This window comes from Ranitomeya imitator, chromosome 3 (assembly GCF_032444005.1).
Source record: "Ranitomeya imitator isolate aRanImi1 chromosome 3, aRanImi1.pri, whole genome shotgun sequence".
NCBI lineage: Eukaryota > Metazoa > Chordata > Amphibia > Anura > Dendrobatidae > Ranitomeya > Ranitomeya imitator.
The window spans coordinates 234,552,902-234,572,420 of record NC_091284.1 but is presented as its reverse complement, the minus strand read 5'-3'; the positions used below and the strand labels follow the sequence as shown (position 1 = coordinate 234,572,420).

Sequence of the window (19,519 nt, the reverse complement as noted above, 5' to 3'; positions counted from 1 at the left end):
GAACTCTCCCCCAAGGGTGGGCAGAGCGCACTCACCTCCTGACAAATGTCCCTTTTTTGTGCTTCCACTTCAGGGACCGCGCCTATGGGGCATGGGTCCTCGGTCCACCTGTAGCTCCATTCACCGTCAGGTCCCCAATCATCCCCAGACTCGCTGTCACTTCCTCCTGAAGCAACTCCGGGCTGAGGTGGTTGTTGACACCTACGACGTCTCCTATTGCATGGAAGGACTGTATGACCTCCTTGGGTTGGCAATGGTGGTAAAGGGATGTTTTTTCCCACAGGCAACAAATGGTGTCGATGATAGGTTTTGGCAGCTCCACTCCCTCTCTCGGGCTTCACTCTGTAGGCCAGGACACCAGGCAGCTTCTCCATCACCACATAAGGGTCAGAACACAACCTATCAGCAAGCTTGTGCTTCCCAGGAAGACCTAGACGTTGGATAAGGACTCTATCTCCAGGCAGTAAAACTTGTTCCCGAACTCTACAGTCGTAGTGAAGTCTTATTGCGCTTCCCTGACCGACCAGAGGCCTGCTCTGCCAATCTGTAAGCTCTTTTCAAATCTTCTTTTAGCTGGGACACATATTTCAAGTAGGTCTTCCCATTAGAACTGTCAAAGGATGTCCCAAAACTAATATCCTCTGGTAGCCGGGCTTTTCTTCCAAACATGGGAAAATAAGGCGAGTATCCCATTGACTCATTTGTGGTGCAATTGTAGGCATGAACCAGCTGACTCACATGCCTGCTCCATTGTCCATTCTTCCTGAGATGCAAAGTGCCTAACATGTTCAGAAGAGTACGGTTGAACCTCTCAGGTTGAGGGTCCCCTTGGGGGTGATACGGGGTGGTTCTGGATTTCTTGATCCCACAGATGGCGCATAGCTCCTTGATTAGTCTACTTTCGAAATCCCTTCCTTGATCTGTATGGATGTGGGCAGGCAGCCCGTAATGTACAAAGAACTTCTCCCATAGTGTTTTTGCTACAGTAATTGCCCTTTGATCTTTGGTGGGGTAGGCTTGGGCATATCGGTTGAAATGGTCAGTGACCACTAACACATTACTGACATTGCTCTCATCAGGCTCGATGGAGAGGAAATCAAAGCACAATAGCTCAAGTGGGCCATCACTGGTAATGTTCACAAGGGGGGCTGTTCTCAAAGGCAAGGTTTTTCTCAACACACACCGAGAGAATGATTTGCAGTATTCTTCAATATCCTCTTCCATCCAAGGCCAGTAAAATCGGTCAGCCACAAGACTCGTGGTCTTTTCGGTGCCAAGATGTCCATGGTCATCATGCAGGGACTTCATGACCATCCTCTGAAATCGGGTGCGTAGCACCAGCTGTTGGCGGACTTCTCCCTTCTAGCGCTTTGCCTCTCGGTATAGTAGTCCATTTCTTACTACTAGAGACTCTAGCTGCCGAATCAGCAGGACAGATTCCTCTGTTCATAATGCATTCTTTTCGGGCCTCCAGCCCCTCTTAACCTACCATCGGACTACCCCCACCGATCGATCCTCCTGCTGCGCCTTTCGGACTTGATTATGAGTCAGTTGAGGGAGCGAGTCTGGGGTTACATTTGTCACTCGGCAGTACAACAACAGGAGCGCTTCACTTGATACTCCTAAGAATTCAGCACAACCCTGCATAGGAAGAGCATTAGTTTGATGTCTATGGCACAGAGTCTTCACCTCAGGGGCAGGGACCTCTATCCATCCCCCTTCTTCTTCCTCATTTAAGGGTTCCCTAGGCAGGCGAGAGAGTGTGTCTGCATCAATGTTACTGATCCCCAGTCGATACTTTAAGCTGAAATCGTACAAAGAGAGTGCGGCAAGTCACCGGTAACCCGTGGCATCCAGTTTTGCCGTGGTTCTCACGAAGGTTAATGGATTTTTGTCGGTATGAACCACAAAGTGTACCCCATAGAGGTAGTCATGCAGTGTGTCCACTACAGCCCATTTCAAAGCCAGAAACTCCAGTTTGTGAGCTGGGTAGTTGCGTTCACTGGGAGTCAATCCTCGACTAATGTAGTAAACGGGACGCCATCGTGGTCTTAATAGAGAATCCCTCCTAGTCCGTCGAGAGAAGCATCTACATGTAACACATATGGTTTACTGGGGTCTGCATAGGCCAACACTGGGGTTTGGGTCAAGCATGACTTTAGTTTCTTGAATGCCTCTTTGCATGCAGGTGTCGATCTATCCCCAAAAAGTTCATTAACTTTGAAGTAGACCCTCTTTCCTGACCTTGAGGAGTGGGCTATCCTCCCGGAAGGGGGATACCCCTGGGTAAGGGCAGTTAACAACTTCGCAATCTGAGAGTACTGGGGTACAAATCTTCGGTAGCATCTGCAAAACCCTAAAAAGGTCCTAAGCTCCCTCAGTTTGGTGGGCTTAGGCCAGTTTACAACAGCCTCCACTTTGGCGGGGTCAGTGGAAATTGTTTCTCTGCTGACTATGTGCCCCACATATTTCACAGTCGTCTGGCAAATCCGGCACTTATCAAGGGACAACTTCAACCCAGCCTCCTTCAACTGATCCAGCATCTTGAACAACCGCTGGTTGTGTTCCTCCAGAGTCTTCCCAAAAACAATAAGATCATCTAGATAAACCAGAACCTCACATAAGTGCATGTCACCCACTACTTTGTCCATACATCTCTGAAAAGTGGCCAGAGCACCTATCAGTCCTTTAGGCAGTCTCTGAAACTTGAAGAACCCAATGGGGCAGATAAAAGCAGTCTTCTCTTGATCTTCTTTTGACATGGCTATCTGACAGTAGCCACTCCAGAGATCTAACATAGAAAGCCATTGGCTCCCTTGCAGGCAATCCAAAGCTTCATTGATTCGGGGCACAGTGTACTGGTCAGGGATTATACGTTTATTCAAGGTACGATAATCCACACACATCCGAATAGCTCCATTTTTCTTTCGAGCTATCACGATGGGGAAGCATAGGGGCTACTAGACTCTATGATGACTCCTGTGTCTAACATACCGCGTAGATGCTGCCTGACATCTTTGATATCCGCCGGGGCCAATCTTCGGGATCTCTCTCGAAAAGGCTTTTGATCCTTCAACCAAATGTGATGCTCCACTCCTTGGGCGAGGCCCATGTCCCATTCACCTAGAGAAAAAACTGCACCCCACATCATCAGGCCGTCAATGACCATCTCCCTCTCTTCTCCTTTTAGCTCACTTCCTTCAAAACAAAGGTCAAAGCTTTCAAGCTCTAGTTCCCACTTCTCCTCCATTCTCACATAGGCTTCCAGGCAAACTGGGTGGATGGATAGGGTCTGCGAGTAATTTTTTCCCCCAACTTCCCGACACCACTGAGCTAATGCACGGAAGATGTTGGCATTTGTTCCCACTATGACACGTGTTGGTCTCTCATCTGCCTCGGCCTCTGGGCAGATTAGCGCTATGATGAGTATCTCTTTATCCACTCCAACAACAGTGTTTGGGAATCGTAGCGTCACGGACACGTATCCTCTGTAGGGGTAGCTGTACTCACTCAGTCCCCACACCATGAGTCCAGACAACGGTTTCAAAGGCACGTTGGGTAAATATCTCTTATACCATCCTTCGAAGATGATGGATACTTGAGACCCGCTATCCAGCAATACTGTGCAAGGTTGACCATTGATATATGCGGGGACAAAATAACCTCCTCCTTCCGAACTTCCTTAAGCAACTCATGAAAAGAACCCGGAATCTTCTCTCTATCACAAGACCTCATCCGCTGGGCAATTGGATCATGAGTGAGAGCTCGTCTGAGTACTTGTTCCAGATGACACTGATCGACTTCTTTAGGGCTGACTCCACCTTTAGATACTATTCTAAGAACCAGCTTATCTAGTCAGTATAGTTAGTCGGACATCTTCTCATCTGGCTGTTGGTAGGTTGTACGGAGTTTATAGAGTAGATCAGTAGCATCTTCAGGGGATCCAAAAGCATCTTCTAAAGCACTCATATAATCTTGATAAGTTGCCAGAGGCTTGCTCCGCCAAGCTGCCTGCACCACCTCCGTAGCAGTACCCTTCAAGCTCTCTACTATTCTCTGCTTCTTTACAGCATCAGTGCACTGACACTCTTCTAGACACTGTAAAGTGACATCCCTCCAAGTATCATATCCTTCTTCTCCAGCAGGGGTGGGGAGGGCACCCGAAAAAGTTCTTAGACTACGGTAGTTCCCTTCTGGCTGCATCTTGGCAAACTGACTGACTAACTTTTCCATAGCTGTCATAAGCACATCAGCAGGGGCCGCTGTCTCTTCAGGACAGAATCTAGGTGGAGTAGATGGCGGACCTGTACTAGTCTTTCTAGGCTGAGTGGTTGATTCTGGTTGCCGGGGCTCAACTTCGGACTCAGTAGGCCAAGTGATCTGCCATTGTCGACCATACTCTGAAGACACGGCTACCATGGATGGGAAGTATTCTTTCCTCAAGATCTGCCCGTTTGAAATCAGGGCTGTGCGTGACTGTCCCCCCTTTTCCTTCCGGCGGTCGATCACTTTAGGGTGGGCAAGTTCAGTGAGTCAGTTAATTATTTTCAGTATCTCTTCATCAGATGCATCACAGAGCTCACCACTCACTGCAAAGCTTTGTTTGGCGGGAACATCCAGCTCTTCACACCACAAATTCCCTTCTCGTTCTGTTAAAGTCTCCATAGTAAATACTCCTGTGTTAGTTCTGGATCGCAGCAGTGCCTCCACTGTAACACCCCTTTAGGGCTACGATGGTACACTGAGTGTTATGGGGTGTCTCACCTCTCCAGGGTGCAGTGTCTTCACCCGAATCTTGACTGGAGCTCTCTCTCTGGGACTGCAGAAGGACTATTATCTTGTGCCAGGGGCTGACTCGGGAAGCCCCTGCCACACTCAGTACACACTCACAGGGATCAGGAGTAAAACAGTTTAACAGGTTTATTGCTATGCAACATAAATGAGATGGATTTAAAAGAATAACATGCAATACAAGTAACTGTGCTCTGTCAAAGTCATATATACATCACACTCTAATTATACTTCAACCCTGCAGGTATAACGTAGCAAGGTTTTTTCCATCTCATCTGGTTTAACTCAGTCCAAACGTTGGGGCCCAGTTGCCGCGGATGTTGGGGCGCAAATTAGAACCGTTGGTGCACTTAGATGAATACTAATGGAAATAGTCTGGGTTGTAGTGTACTCACTGTAAATAGCGCTGGTAGAACCACAAGTCTCAGTAGGGCACTCATTGTGCGTCTCCAACGGTCGGATGGGTCTCTGGACACCAGCTGGGAGCGGGTGGATTCAGTCCTTTATATGGTGGGAGTGCTGGTGGAACAAGTTCTTGATGTAACTTGCTTCAGAGGGTAAAAACAGGCCACGCTCTCTCCAACAGCGCAGGTATATCCGAGGGAACAACAACACTGCAGCGTAGAGGGATGCAAATCCGTCGTGCTCAGTCTCTCACAGCAAGTTTCCACGCGCGCTTCTTTCTCTGAATGTTCGCTTTCACTTTCTGCCCAGCTCCTCCCTCCAAGTCCCTACTCATCCAATCCAGGCTGTGTCATCTGACTGAAACAAGGATCCCTGGGAATGGTAGTCCACTGCAGCTCAGGGGAAAATCTGCTAATGTCTGTAGGTCCCTGTCTAACAGCAGCTGCAAAGCTCTTTTTAGTGTCTGTAAGTCCCAGTATACAAGTAGCTGCCCTGACAGTTCCCAGTGCAGTTGTTACATGTACATGTGCAGTATACGATGAGTGTGTCTGTGTGTGTATATAGTATGATTATGTAAATCTGTGGTGTGTTTGTGTATAGTATATATATATGCATGTACATACAGTATTTAGAATGTGTGTCTGTATATGTGTATATAGTATGTGTGTGCATATATACAGTATATAGTATGATTGTACAGTATATATCTGTGGAGTCTGTATCTGTAACTATCTATCTATGTATATATACAGTTATATGAAAAAGTTTGGGCACCCCTATTAATCTTAAGCTTAAAGTTTTATAAAAATTGTTTTTTTTTGCAACAGCTATTTCAGTTTCATATATCTAATAACTGTTGGACACAGTAATGTTTCTGCCTTGAAATGAGGTTTATTGTACTAACAGAAAATGTGCAATCTGCATTCAAACAAAATTTGACAGGTGCAGAAGTCTGGGCACCCCACCACAAAAGTGACATTAGTAGATCCTCCTTTTGCAAAAATAACAGCCTCTAGTCGCTTCCTGTAGCTTTTAATACATAGTAACATAGTAACATAGTTAGTAAGGCCGAAAAAAGACATTTGTCCATCCAGTTCAGCCTATATTCCATCATAATAAATACCCAGATCTACGTCCTTCTACAGAACCTAATAATTGTATGATACAATATTGTTCTGCTCCAGGAAGACATCCAGGCCTCTCTTGAACCCCTCGACTGAGTTCGCCATCACCACCTCCTCAGGCAAGCAATTCCAGATTCTCACTGCCCTAACAGTAAAGAATCCTCTTCTATGTTGGTGGAAAAACCTTCTCTCCTCCAGACGCAAAGAATGCCCCCTTGTGCCCGTCACCTTCCTTGGTATAAACAGATCCTCAGCGAGATATTTGTATTGTCCCCTTATATACTTATACATGGTTATTAGATCGCCCCTCAGTCGTCTTTTTTCTAGACTAAATAATCCTAATTTCGCTAATCTATCTGGGTATTGTAGTTCTCCCATTCCCTTTATTAATTTTGTTGCCCTCCTTTGTACTCTCTCTAGTTCCATTATATCCTTCCTGAGCACCGGTGCCCAAAACTGGACACAGTACTCCATGTGCGGTCTAACTAGGGATTTGTACAGAGGCAGTATAATGCTCTCATCATGTGTATCCAGACCTCTTTTAATGCACCCCATGATCCTGTTTGCCTTGGCAGCTGCTGCCTGGCACTGGCTGCTCCAGGTAAGTTTATCATTAACTAGGATCCCCAAGTCCTTCTCCCTGTCAGATTTACCCAGTGGTTTCCCATTCAGTGTGTAATGGTGACATTGATTCCTTCTTCCCATGTGTATAACCTTACATTTATCATTGTTAAACCTCATCTGCCACCTTTCAGCCCAAGTTTCCAACTTATCCAGATCCATCTGTAGCAGAATACTGAGAATAATGAGTTCCTGGATCCTGGATGAAGGTATTTTTTTTTTAAACCAATCAAATTTTTATTGAGTAAAAAACAAAACACATGCAAAGTGCAAAAGGGGAGGGGAGGAAAGGGATACAGACAGCTATGAGATGTCCACGACAAAGAAGGAGTCCAATAATTACAAGACATAAGTGCAAACATAATAATGACAAGCTACATCTTGATTAACTAGGAGAAGGAGGGCAATGGTGGTCAGGGGAGGAGATAAAGGGTGATGAAATCCAAGGAACCCACCATGTAAGAACCTTATTTTTTTTGAGAGACAATCAGCTGTGATTGATTCATAACTAAAGTGGAGATTAATCTTGGATATTAATTCAGATCTTGAAGGGACAATAGGAGATCTCCAATGCTTTGAGATGCATTGTCTAGCTGCAACAAGAATATTAGATATAATGGGTTGAAGGGGAGGTGGGAAGTCTAACAGGGATATACCCAGAACTGCTAAAGGGCCAGTTAGGATGACGGGAAGTCGGGTTACCTCCGAAAGGATAGCTTCAACCTGACGCCAAAATAGTTGCACACGAGGGCAACTCCACCACACATGAGCCAGCGAACCAGTGAGATTGCAGTTTTTCCAGCACAAAGGAGAAGAGGTGGGATAAAATTTTGCTAATTTAACAGGTGTGAAATACCACTGGAGCTGAATTTTTTTGATTTGTTCGAGGTGACCAAGGCACGAGGAGAATTTAGAAGAGTGCCGTATAGCCATACTCCAATCCTCCAAGGAAGCTTCAAATGAAAGAGCAGCCTCCCAAGTGGACATAAAGGGGAGTCTGTCAGAAAAGTCATGGGAAAGGAGGGATTTATAGACTATTGAAATACCATGTGGGATCAAAGTGTTTGGTCTAAAAAAATCTCTGGATTAGAGTCTCCTCCCCCAGGGGGGATGCAGGCACACCAAAAGAACTCCGATGTTTCAAGAAGCTACGTATTTGAAAATATTGAAAGAAGGCCCTGGGAGGCAGGTTATACCGAGCAGTAAGGTCCGAAAATGACCTCAAGCCAGACTCGTTGTAGAGATCATTCACCCAATGTATCCCACAGTCCCCCCAGGCGGAGAGAGACAGTCCCTCTATCGCATTCTCTAGGGCCTGAATAGAGACATAATCAAATAAGAATGGTAAATGAGTAGGGCAAAGACTTGCCCAAACTTTAGAGGCAGAGGAGATTGTTTTGAGAGACGAGCCCAATATAGGCGGATGGAGTAAGCAAAGTTCCAATAATAATTTGAGGGAACCCCTAGGGGCAAATTGCGATTCAACATTAAACCACTGGAGTGAAGAATTCCCCTCCCATCAAATCTTAAGGGGCTCTAGAAGGGCAGCTTTGTGATATAGTTGGATTCTGGGAGCTCCAAGACCACCTTTGGAGTATGGAAGTGTCATTAATAAACGTTTTATTCTATGGGGTTTGTTATTCCAAATAAAACGGTCAATAACTGATTGAAAAGCTGAGAAGTGCCTAGAGGGAATAGTGAGGGGGAGGCATCTAAAAAGATATATAAGTTTAGGGAGGATTAACATTTTGGACGTTTGTATCCTAGCCATCCAGGATAGGTGAGAGCTAGCAAACTGGTCTATTTCCTTTTTAATTTCGAGAAGGGTCGAGTCACAATTAATAAGAACAATGTTTTTTAAATGGGTGATTTGTATGCCCAGATACGTAAAACCAAGAGGGGACCAAATAAATGGGTATTTAGCTTGAATTTGAAGTTGGAGGGAGGAAGAAATAAACAAGGGAAAGATTGTAGATTTAGTCGGATTAAGCTTATAATAGGAGGCTTCGGCAAATTGAGAGAGAATGGAAGAAACCGCAGACAGCGAACGTAGGGGAGCAGAACAAGTTAACACCACATCATCAGCATAGAGGCCAACTTTATGTTCGTGACTTCCCACCATCACACCCTTAATATCTGGGCATTGCCTCACAGCAGCCGCCAGAGGCTCCATAACTAAAGCAAAGATAATGGGGGAGAGGGGGCAACCCTGCCGAGTCCCATTCGAAATAGAGAAGATACGGGATTTGAAGCCAGCTGAACGGACAGAGACACATGGATTGGAGTACAGAGCCATAATAGCTGAGAAGATTTGGCCAGTAAGACCAAATTTGTGCAAAGTAGAAGCAATATAACCCCAGTGCACTCTGTCGAATGCCTTCTCCGCGTCGAGTGATAGGAACACACTGGGGAGGGTAGGCTCCCCCTCTCCACCACATCCAGCAGGTCAATCAGGCATCTCGTGCTGTCTCTAGTCTGCCTACCTGGGACAAAACCAACCTGATCTGAGTGAACCAAGGATGGAAGAACCGACAGTAACCTATTGGCCCAGACCTTAGCATAGATTTTTACATCACAATTTAGAAGGGCAATGGGACGGAAGTTACCAGGAGAGGTCATAGGCTTCCCAGGTTTAGGAAGGGCCGTTATACAAGCTTCCAATCCTTCTTTCTCGATGGTGCCCATTGAGCGCAGAGCGCCAGTAGTTGAATAAAGGTATGAGAAAAGGAGAGAGGATAGTGAGAAACTGAGAGTAGTACGAGAAGGAAAAGCCGTCCGGACCTGGGGCAGAACGTTTTTTGGCCTCTCTGATTATTTGAGAAATTTCAGATGCCTCAATGGGAGCGTTAAGGAAAGATAGCTGTTCCAAACTGACCGCAGGGAGCTTCGCTTTACTCAAAAAGGCAGCTATTGAGGCTTGGGAAGGTTGTGGGGTGTTTGGGTCAGAATCGAGATTATATAAAGAAGAATAGTATGAAGCAAAATCCTCAGCAATATGGATTGGATTATAAATACAGGAACCATCCGGTTTAAGAAGATAAGCAATTTTGGATTGGGCTTCTTTTTTTTTAACGCGTTTAGCAAGTAAAGTACCTGCTCTATCACCCATAGAATAGAATTTAGCCTTCGATTTCCTTAGTGAATTTTCTGCTCTGTGAAGGAGAAGTTGGCGAAGGTGAAGGCGCGCAGTAGAAAGGTTAGAAAATAACTGGGTAGAGGGATGAACCTTGTGGCGAGACTCCAGTCAGGCCACTTCAGCCAAGGCAGATTGAAGATTCAAGTTGTATTTACGTTTAGCTTTCGCAGCCATTTTAATAAAAAGGCCACGAGCTACTGCCTTATGAGCGAACCAAAGGGAGTCCTCGCGCACTTCCGCAGAATCATTAATAGCACAGAATTCTTGCAAAGAGTTCTCAATTAGTATTGAGTTCGCTTGCTTAGATAGGAGGTGGTCATTGAGACGCCAGTGTGAAGGGGGTCTGATTGCAAGAGGGTCTTTTAGAGTAACTGACACTGGTGCATGATCAGACCAAGTGATATTACCTATAGTCGCAGAAATACAGTGGGGAAGGGCCATGTCATCTACTAAGATATAATCAATTCTACTATAGAAGCCGTGTCAAGGCGACCAAAACATGTAGTCTCTCTCATTGCAATGACGATATCTCCAAATATCGTGAAGATTGCAGGAGTTAATCAGCTGTGCCGCCTCACCCCTAGACAGAGAGGACGACGAGCAGTCCAAATTCCTAGATACTGGTATATTTAAATCTCCGGCAACTAATTTATAATCATGCTGAAAATTACCTAGTGTTTGAAAAAAGCTATTCAAAAACTTAGCCTGACCAAAATTTGGTCTGTACACAGAGGCGATGGTGTAGGAGGTATTATTGATTAAACATAAAATTATAATGTATCTGCCCACAGGGTCAACTACAGAACTAATTAATTGGAAAGAATTAGCTTTACTACAAAAAATAGCCACCCCAGCTTTTTTTGTTTTCCCGTTTGCGAAAAATTGGTGGGGGTACAGGTTCGAGTACATTCTTACATTATCTTGTCCTAGCAAATATGTTTCCTGTAAACATATAATATCATGCTTAGATTTAGCTAGCTGAAGCCAAACAAGCGATCTCTTACCGGGGGAGTTAAGGCCATTAACATTAATAGAATATAATGAAATACTCATAATAAATGATTATAAAATTGCGAATGGGGATATGCAAACTTATGATCAGTAAAAGAGTGCAATAGCGTCATGGGCTACCAAGTGATATCAATCTGAAATGTGAGGAGGGAAGGGGGAGGGAAGGGGGAAGGAAGGGGGAGGGGAAAACCAGACAAACAATAACCAGACATTAAAACAAAGGATCATCCAGGGAATTCCTGAGTCCAAGGTGAAAACAACAAACAGTTCACCTGTGGGGCAATAAGCTGAGGAGGGACCAACCAGGAACCAGCCTCAGCAAAAAATCTGTGGAAAGAAAAAAAAAAGAAAATTAGAACTATGCGGGAAAAAGGAAAAAAAAATGTTTCCAGCCAGGAAATGGAAAGGGTTAACACTTCAGGCGACCTTCCAGTCTGGGGTAATACGGTGTCTCCGGGGATTAGATCCTCCATGTTTGGAGGAGGCAGAGGCAGGAGGAGGTCCAGGAGGGTCAAAGCCCCATTGCGACAAAGTCTTGGCTGCTTGCGACAGGGTTGATGTGGTGATGTGGTGATCAATCCGTCTTTGCGAATGCAGAGCTTGGTAGGGAATCCCCAGCGGTATAATATACCTTTTTCCCTCAGGATTGCGGTATAAGGCAGAAATGCCCTACGCAGAGCTAGAGTTCCTGGAGATAGATCAGGGAAAACAGTAATGGCTGCAAAGCGTTCGGGCAGCGACGGCTTTGTTCTCAGAGCCTGCAAAAATTCATCTTTCATAACAAAAAAATGGATGCGAGCCATTACATCTCTAGGGACCGAGGAATCCAGTCCTGAAGGTTTGGGGATCCGATGTATGCGGTCGATTATGATGCCATCTTTAGTATAAAGCGGGAGGACACTAAGGATAAAGTCTTGTAGGAAGGCTTTAAGATCATCAGCCCCAACCGTTTCAGCGATGCCGCTGAGCTTGACATTATTCCTCCTGGATCTATCCTCTAGGTCCAGGGTTTTAGCGTGTGTCTTGGTAGCAAGCAGTTGCAGATTGTCATGAGCTTCCCATAAATCATTGTGTGAGGCTACCAGTTCAGACATTTTATTTTCTAGGTGGTCAGTACGACTCCCCAACTCCTCCACCTCCCCCCTGAGCTCCACCAGCATGGAGTGCATGTCTTCTCGTAGGGAGGTCCGGAGATCTCCCAGCATATCTCTAAGAAGCGATGCTGTGACCGGGGCATCAGAGAGATCAGCTGCTGCTGCGCTTGAAGCAGAAGAATGAGAGCCTCGGCGTGCAGCCCGGGAAGATCTGGGAGACAGCCGCGCCATTTCGGATTTCTGGGGCTGTTGTGAGGAGGCCGCAAAGAAGTCCACTATGCACCTAGAGGGGTCCCCTGCGCCGGATTTAGTCCTCCCCATGTACTCGCCAACCGGTAAGGAGAAGGTGTGGGGAGATTTAGGGGAGAAGGTGCCGTTCGTGCACCGCTATGTGCCGCTTAGATGAAGGTATTTTTGACCATTCCTCTTTACAAAACAATTCCAGTTCAGTTAAGTTTGATGGTCGCTGAGCATGGACAGCCCTCTTCAAATGATCCCACAGATGTTCAATGATATTCAGGTCCGGGAACTGGGATGGCCATTCCAGAACAGTGTAATTGTTCCTCTACATGAATGCCTGAGTAGATTTGGAGCAGTGTTTTGGATCATTGTCTTGCTGAAAGATCCATCCCAGCGTAACTTCAACTTTGTCACTGATTCATGAACATTATTGTCAAGAATCTGCTGATACTGAGAGGAATCCATGCGTCCCTCAACTTTAACAAGATTCCCGGTGCCAGCATTGGCCCCACAGCCTGAAAAGCATGATGGAACCTACACCAAATTTTACTGTGGGTAGCAAGTGTTTTTCTTGGAATGCTGTGCTTTTTGGCCGCCATGCATAACGCCTTTTTGTATGACCAAACAACTCAATCTTGGTTCCATCAGTCCACAGGACTTTCTTCCAAAAAGAAATTGGCTTCTCCAAATGTGCTTTTGCATACCTCTGCCGACTCTGTTTGTGGCGTGCTTGCAGGAACGGCTTCTTTTGCATCACTCTCCCATACAGCTTCTCCTTGTGCAAAGTGCGTTGTATAGTTGACCGATGCACAGTGACACCATCTGCAGCAAGTTGATGCTGCAGCTCTCTGGAGCTGGTCTGAGGATTGTCCTTGACTGATCTCAACATTCTTCTTCTCTGCCTTTCTGATGTTTTTCTTGGCCTGCCACGTCTGGCCTTAACAAGAACTGTACCTGTGTTCTTCCATTTCCTTACTATGTTCCTCACAGTGGAAATTGACAGGTTAAATCTCCGAAACAGCTTTTTGTATCCTTCCCCTGAACAACTATGTTGAATCTTTGTTTTCAGATCATTAGACAGTTGTTTTGAGGAGCCCATGATGCCACTCTTCAGAGGAGATTCCAACAGGAGAACAACTTGCAAGTGGCCACGTTAAGTAGCTTTTCTCATGATTGCATACACCTGGCTATGAAGTTCAAAGCTCAATGAGGTTAGAAAACCAAAAAAGTGCTTTAGTAAGTAAAAAGTAGGTAGGAGTATTTAAAACAAGAAAATGATAAGGGTGCCCATACTTATGCACCTGTCAAATTTTGTTTAAATGCAGATTGCACATTTTCTGTTAGTACAATAAACCTCATTTCAAGGCAGAAACATTACTGTGTCCAACAGTCATTAGACATATGAAACTGAAATAGCTGTTGCAAAAAAACAATTTTTATAAAACATTAAGCTTAAGATTAATAGGGGTGCCCAAACTTTTTCATATAACTGTATATATGCATGTACATACAGTATATAGTATGTGTGTCTGTATAGGTCTATACAGTATGCGTGTGCATATATACAGTATATAGTATGGTTGCGTATATCTGTGGTGCATGTGTATGTGTATATATATATATCTATATACAGTATAAATACATGCCTATACATACAGTATATAGTATGTGTGTCTGTGTATACTATATACTGTATGTATACTGCATGTGTACATGTGTGCGGTATATTGGGTAAATATTAATGTTGAGCATTCCGATACCGCAAGTATCGGGTATCGGCCGATACTTGCGGTATCAGAATTCCGATACCGAGATCCGATACTTTTGTGGTATCGGGTATCGGTATCGGTATCGGATCCATAGTGAGGTGTAAAATAAAGAATTAAAATAAAAAATATTGATATATTCACCTCTCCGGCGGCCCCTGGACATCACCGCGGGTAACCGGCAGGCTTCTTTGTTTAAAATGAGCGCGTTTAGGACCCGAGGAATGACGTCGCGGCTTCTGATTGGTCGCGTGCCGCCCATGTGACCGCCACGCGACCAATCAGAAGCCGCGACATCATTCTCAGGTACTAAACTCCTCATTCTAGGAATTTAGGACCTGAGGAATGACATCGCGGCTTCTGATTGGTCGCGTGGCGGTCACATGGGCGGCACGCGACCAATCAGAAGCCGCGACGTCATTCCTCAGGTCCTAAACACGCTCATTTTAAACAAAGAAGCCTGCCGGTTACCCGCGGTGATGTCCAGGGGCCGCCGGAGAGGTGAATATATCAATATTTTTTATTTTAATTCTTTATTTTACACATTAATATGGATCCCAGGGCCTGAAGGAGAGTTTCCTCTCCTTCAGACCCTGGGAACCATCAGGATACCTTCCGATACTTGGTGTCCCATTGACTTGTATTGGTATCGGATATCGGTATCGGCGATATCCGATACTTTTCGGGTATCGGCCGATACTATCCGATACCGATACTTTCAAGTATCGGACGGTATCGCTCAACACTAGTAAATATATATATATATATATATATATAAACTGTATATGTATGTGAGCATACTGTATATAAACTGAATATATGTTTCTGTGTGCATATACTTTATAAATGTGCTTGTACACACTGTATGTGTCTGTATACTGTATATACAATATATAGTGTGTATATAGTGTATATTTCTATATTTATAGTGTACATGTATAGTGTATATCTGTGTATATGTGCTGCATATATATTTCTCTAATTGTAGTGTCACCATAATATCGATCAGCAGTTTGTCTAATGCCTGTGTTTTACATTAGGGCCTGTTCATACTGTCTTTCTTTACTGTGCCCAGTGGGTTCTGCCTAAATTCCCTAAGAACCATAGATTGCACTGTCAGGAATGGAGATCAAATGTATTCCACGTGTGATGTTTTTTTTTATCGTTTCCGTCTGTTCCAACAGCCACAGAAAAGTGGACACTTTTGCATGAAAAACAGACTTTGAGGGTAGGTGCAGATGATCAGTAGATCTTCAGACGCTGCAGGTTGGATGCTGAGTACTTGTGCAGCGTCCAATCCACAGCGTCCAGATGTTACAGCATAATGGATAGGATTTCAAGAAATCCCACGTCCACTATGGGTCCAGAAACTCCTGCGGAGACAGACATGTGGCGCGTCTCTCCAGGCCGCAGCATGTCTATTTATCTTGAAGAGATTTAACTTCGCAAGTTAAATATCTCCCATAAAATGAATTGGACATGGTGAATCCGCACGATTCAATGAACACATGCGGGATCACCTGCCTTCAACAGCTGGCAGCACTTTTCATGTAGCGGACATGGGCTGCGTATAAAGTGCTGCCAATTACTGATACTCTAACAAAATACAGTAGGGAAAAAAAGTAATTATTCAGCCACCAATAGTGCAAGTTCTCCCACTTAAAAAGATAAGAGAGGCCGTAATTGACATCATAGATAGAACACAACTATGAGAGTCAAAATGAGAAAACAAATCCAGAAAATCACCTTGTGATTCCTTTGAAATTTTTCAGCCCTAATTACATCATTGGTCCGGGTGTAATCCGATGTTTTGTCAGACCGCAATAAGACTGAAGATATGGTCATCTGCATGAGCTCTAAGACTGACGAACGAATCGTCAGTCTTAATTAATCGGGGCCCTCATCTCCTGCTAGTTAGGAGGAAAATTTCTGAATTAAATCTGCTCTTCTTAGAATATGGTAGCAAGATATGCAGAGATTCTGTTATGGGACCACTATTGTTCCTGTTCCAATATTAGTTCTCCCTCCCCTAGAAGCAATGTTCCTGGCAAAGACTTATTAAATGGCATCTTTTCAAAATTGCTATTATTTTTTTATATGCTGTATTATTATATTTTATGCAACAAGAATAAAAGTCTGTGTATTCATGCATTGGTACATTATGGCCTTATAGGTTTCAATAGGTTTTATTTATGGCTTTGTACAGATCAGAGGTTGTACAGGATTACCATTGGTTTGAGAGACTTACCAAAAGTTGGAGTAAATTTTGGAAGAAATTTGCACCTGATCAATATGTGAAGCAAAAATGAATTAAAAAAAAGAACAAAAAATGCATGTAAAATGCAGATTTTCCATTCTTTTTGGGTCAAAGAATGCAACAAAATACTTTGTTACTTTGTATAACTAAATGGAAATTGTAGCTGAATCTTGCAAATCTGTCAAAAGTAAGACTTGTCCGAGGTTATTCTAATAAAAATAAAAAATATTTTTTTCATCAATTTGAATAATATCCCCACTTACTGTTCTTAGAATTTTGTAGCAAAAAATTCCATTCCTATAAAACCACAAAAAATAAACATATAAAATCTAAAATTAAATAAGTCTATAGTTTTCTGCATACAGTTATTTTTTTGACACATAAATGAGGAGATAGCATATACTAGAATTTGAATTAGACTTCAATTTGCTAATGTGTTTCTATTTTATATCAGCAAACATTATTAATTATTGCTACAATGGATCATCTGGTTGCATTTGCTCTTACCTCACTCGTACAACAGAATGAAACTTGTCCGTTCTGTACAGAAGCTGGAACCTAAAATGAAAGGATGTGACAACTTTTCACCTTTTAGATGTCTATCCTCCTCCTACGCCTTACAGGTGGCATATGGACATTTTATTGGTTATTCAAACTGATATAGACACATATAAAGTGATGACCTGTTACACATCTACGCCACTCTGACAACAGTTCTTGTTTTAAATCAACACTAATAAAATTGAGATATAAAGTGTATTAAAAATCTTCTTTTCCTTTATCTTTATATATATAATATAGAACAAAGTCCATAGACATGAATTATTTTTTTAACACACAAAGGCTCAAACAAAACCCACAAATACATGCAGTAACAAAATACGATAGGCACCTGTACACATTCTACTTATACTCATTAAAATATGACTTCTTCACCATCCCACAGTGACCTCACGGGAACTCCCGGGTTAAAGCATGATGACATAATCCCAATAATGTAAGTTTCATAGGGTCAAATAAGATTTACATTTTCAGTGGAAAGGGGCTGACCTCTGGCTATCCAGCCATGGATCTCATATATTACCCCCAAAAAAGATATTCCTAGAAAGTAATAAAAAGATATATCACTTTATTAATAATTATAAAAACATGATTACACAAGACAACAAAATATTGTAAAATAATATATATACAGCACATATACGAAAAAATTGATGTCACAAGAAGAATTTTTTATTAAAACAAAAGCATAAAACAATGATAAAAAATATATATGAAAGAATGTGTAGCAGGGGACAAGGAATAACACACTGTGCGGTAAGAAATAATAATAAATACCAAGTGGTGAAATATAAAAAAAAAAATACAAGTGTACACAAACATGAAAAAATATTTTAAAAATCCATCAAAGAATTCATGTGATAAATTAATAAAAATTAATGCCCATACGAAAAAGTTATAGTGCACATTTTGATCAAAATAAATAAAACTGTTAACAATGGGACCGTGCCAAAAAGTGAACAAATTATTAATAGGAAAGCATAATAGCTATGGTGTACATTTAATTAACCATGTGATTGGTCGACATAAGTTCAAAGGTGCAATTAATACACATACGTGAAATAAATAATACCAACCAGTCTGGAACTCCACTGCCACCTGCACACACCACTCCAACGTGCGTTTTGCTGCCATTTCGGTTTTTTTTGTTTTTTTTTTATGGATCCCATATACCCTGAATTCTCTTTTTAGCTGAGATAGAATGAGCCAACCCTAATTCATATTGGCAGTGTATATTAATTTTCTCAATCACCTCTTTTAGGGTTGGCGAACTCTTCCCCCTCCACCTAGCCACCAGAGCTAACCTGGCTGCTATCAAAATATGCGAGAAAGAACCTCTAAGCACCTGAGGTATTTGATCTATGCCAGTATGTAAAACTCCCATATTGGACCCCAAAACCAACTGTACTCCAAGGACCTCTCGTATTAGATTACCAATATCTACCCAAAATTTAGCTATAACCAGACATGACCTAGTGTCCCCCTTTGCGCACAACCTCTCCAACACACCTGTAATTGGTTAGGACCAAAATGAGCTAACTGCGCAGGACATTGGTACCACCTTAAGTGCACTTTTTTAAACTTTTCCAGGTGATTTATGCAAGATGATACTGTTTGCACCTCTCTTAAACCCTCCCTCCATGTCTCCAGGTCAAGAGATATGCCTAGCTCCCTTTCCCACCGAATCATATATGGTAATTTAGTATCAATAGCTGGTGTATTCAAAGCACTATATAGGATGGAAATTCCCCTAGATCCCAACTCCAGTCTTTGAATATACCCGTGACTGCGTATTGCCAAGATTGGTCCCATCCCCGCAGCCACTGTGACAATGACCTAACACTAACTCCCTAGAAGTAAAACAATCCCGTTAAAACCGAATGCCCCAACCCCCACCAATCAACTAATCCCCACAAAAACAAGGGAGGGTGGGTGGGTTCTTCTTTCCCTGCTAATGCCACATGTACTGTCCCTAACCACACATTTTTCTTTATACCCACACCCTCCTCAGCCTAAACACCCGCCCGCTCCTTTGTCCCCTTTCAACCAATCCCACTGCAGTGCCTTTAAATGTTCCCACTCCCCTTGGTACCACAGTCATGGGGGGGCTTTCATTTAGCTGTGCATATTGCAGCCCCCCCGTCTGACTGCGTTTCGCCAAGATTGGTCCTTCTCTCTCATGACATCATAATCCCACCATTCCAAATTCTCCATAAAACCACGACTTATTACTGAACAAATTAACACATGACCATTTTTTCTTTGGATATATTGGCCACAGCGGCCGTTTATTAACAAAACAAACATAATAACACTAGTTATACAATTGTGTAAAAAACTTGAGGGGAGGGTTCTTGGAGCTAACAAAACTGGCACACCATGGGCAAAAGCCCCCTGACAAACTTTTTTAACCTAACCTTCTTTACCCTCAGCCATAACCATCAGCTCGAGGGCACCATGTAATCCGTTTCCGGGCAAACCAACGCCAAAAGCTCCCGAGGTAAACACCCCAT

At 43.3% G+C, this 19,519-nt stretch overlaps 1 protein-coding gene across 2 annotated transcripts in view; it reads right to left on the bottom strand.

Moving 5' to 3' along the window:
* LOC138672018 (complement decay-accelerating factor-like) overlaps positions 1 to 17,041 on the bottom strand; it is a 95,531-nt gene extending 78,490 nt beyond the window's left edge. For both annotated transcript variants that reach the window (XM_069760107.1, XM_069760108.1), the window contains exon 1: positions 16,953 to 17,041. The gene's annotated coding sequence lies outside the window, so the exon portion shown is untranslated. The remainder of the gene's footprint in view (positions 1 to 16,952) is intronic.
* Between the last annotated feature and the right edge of the window lie 2,478 nt (positions 17,042 to 19,519).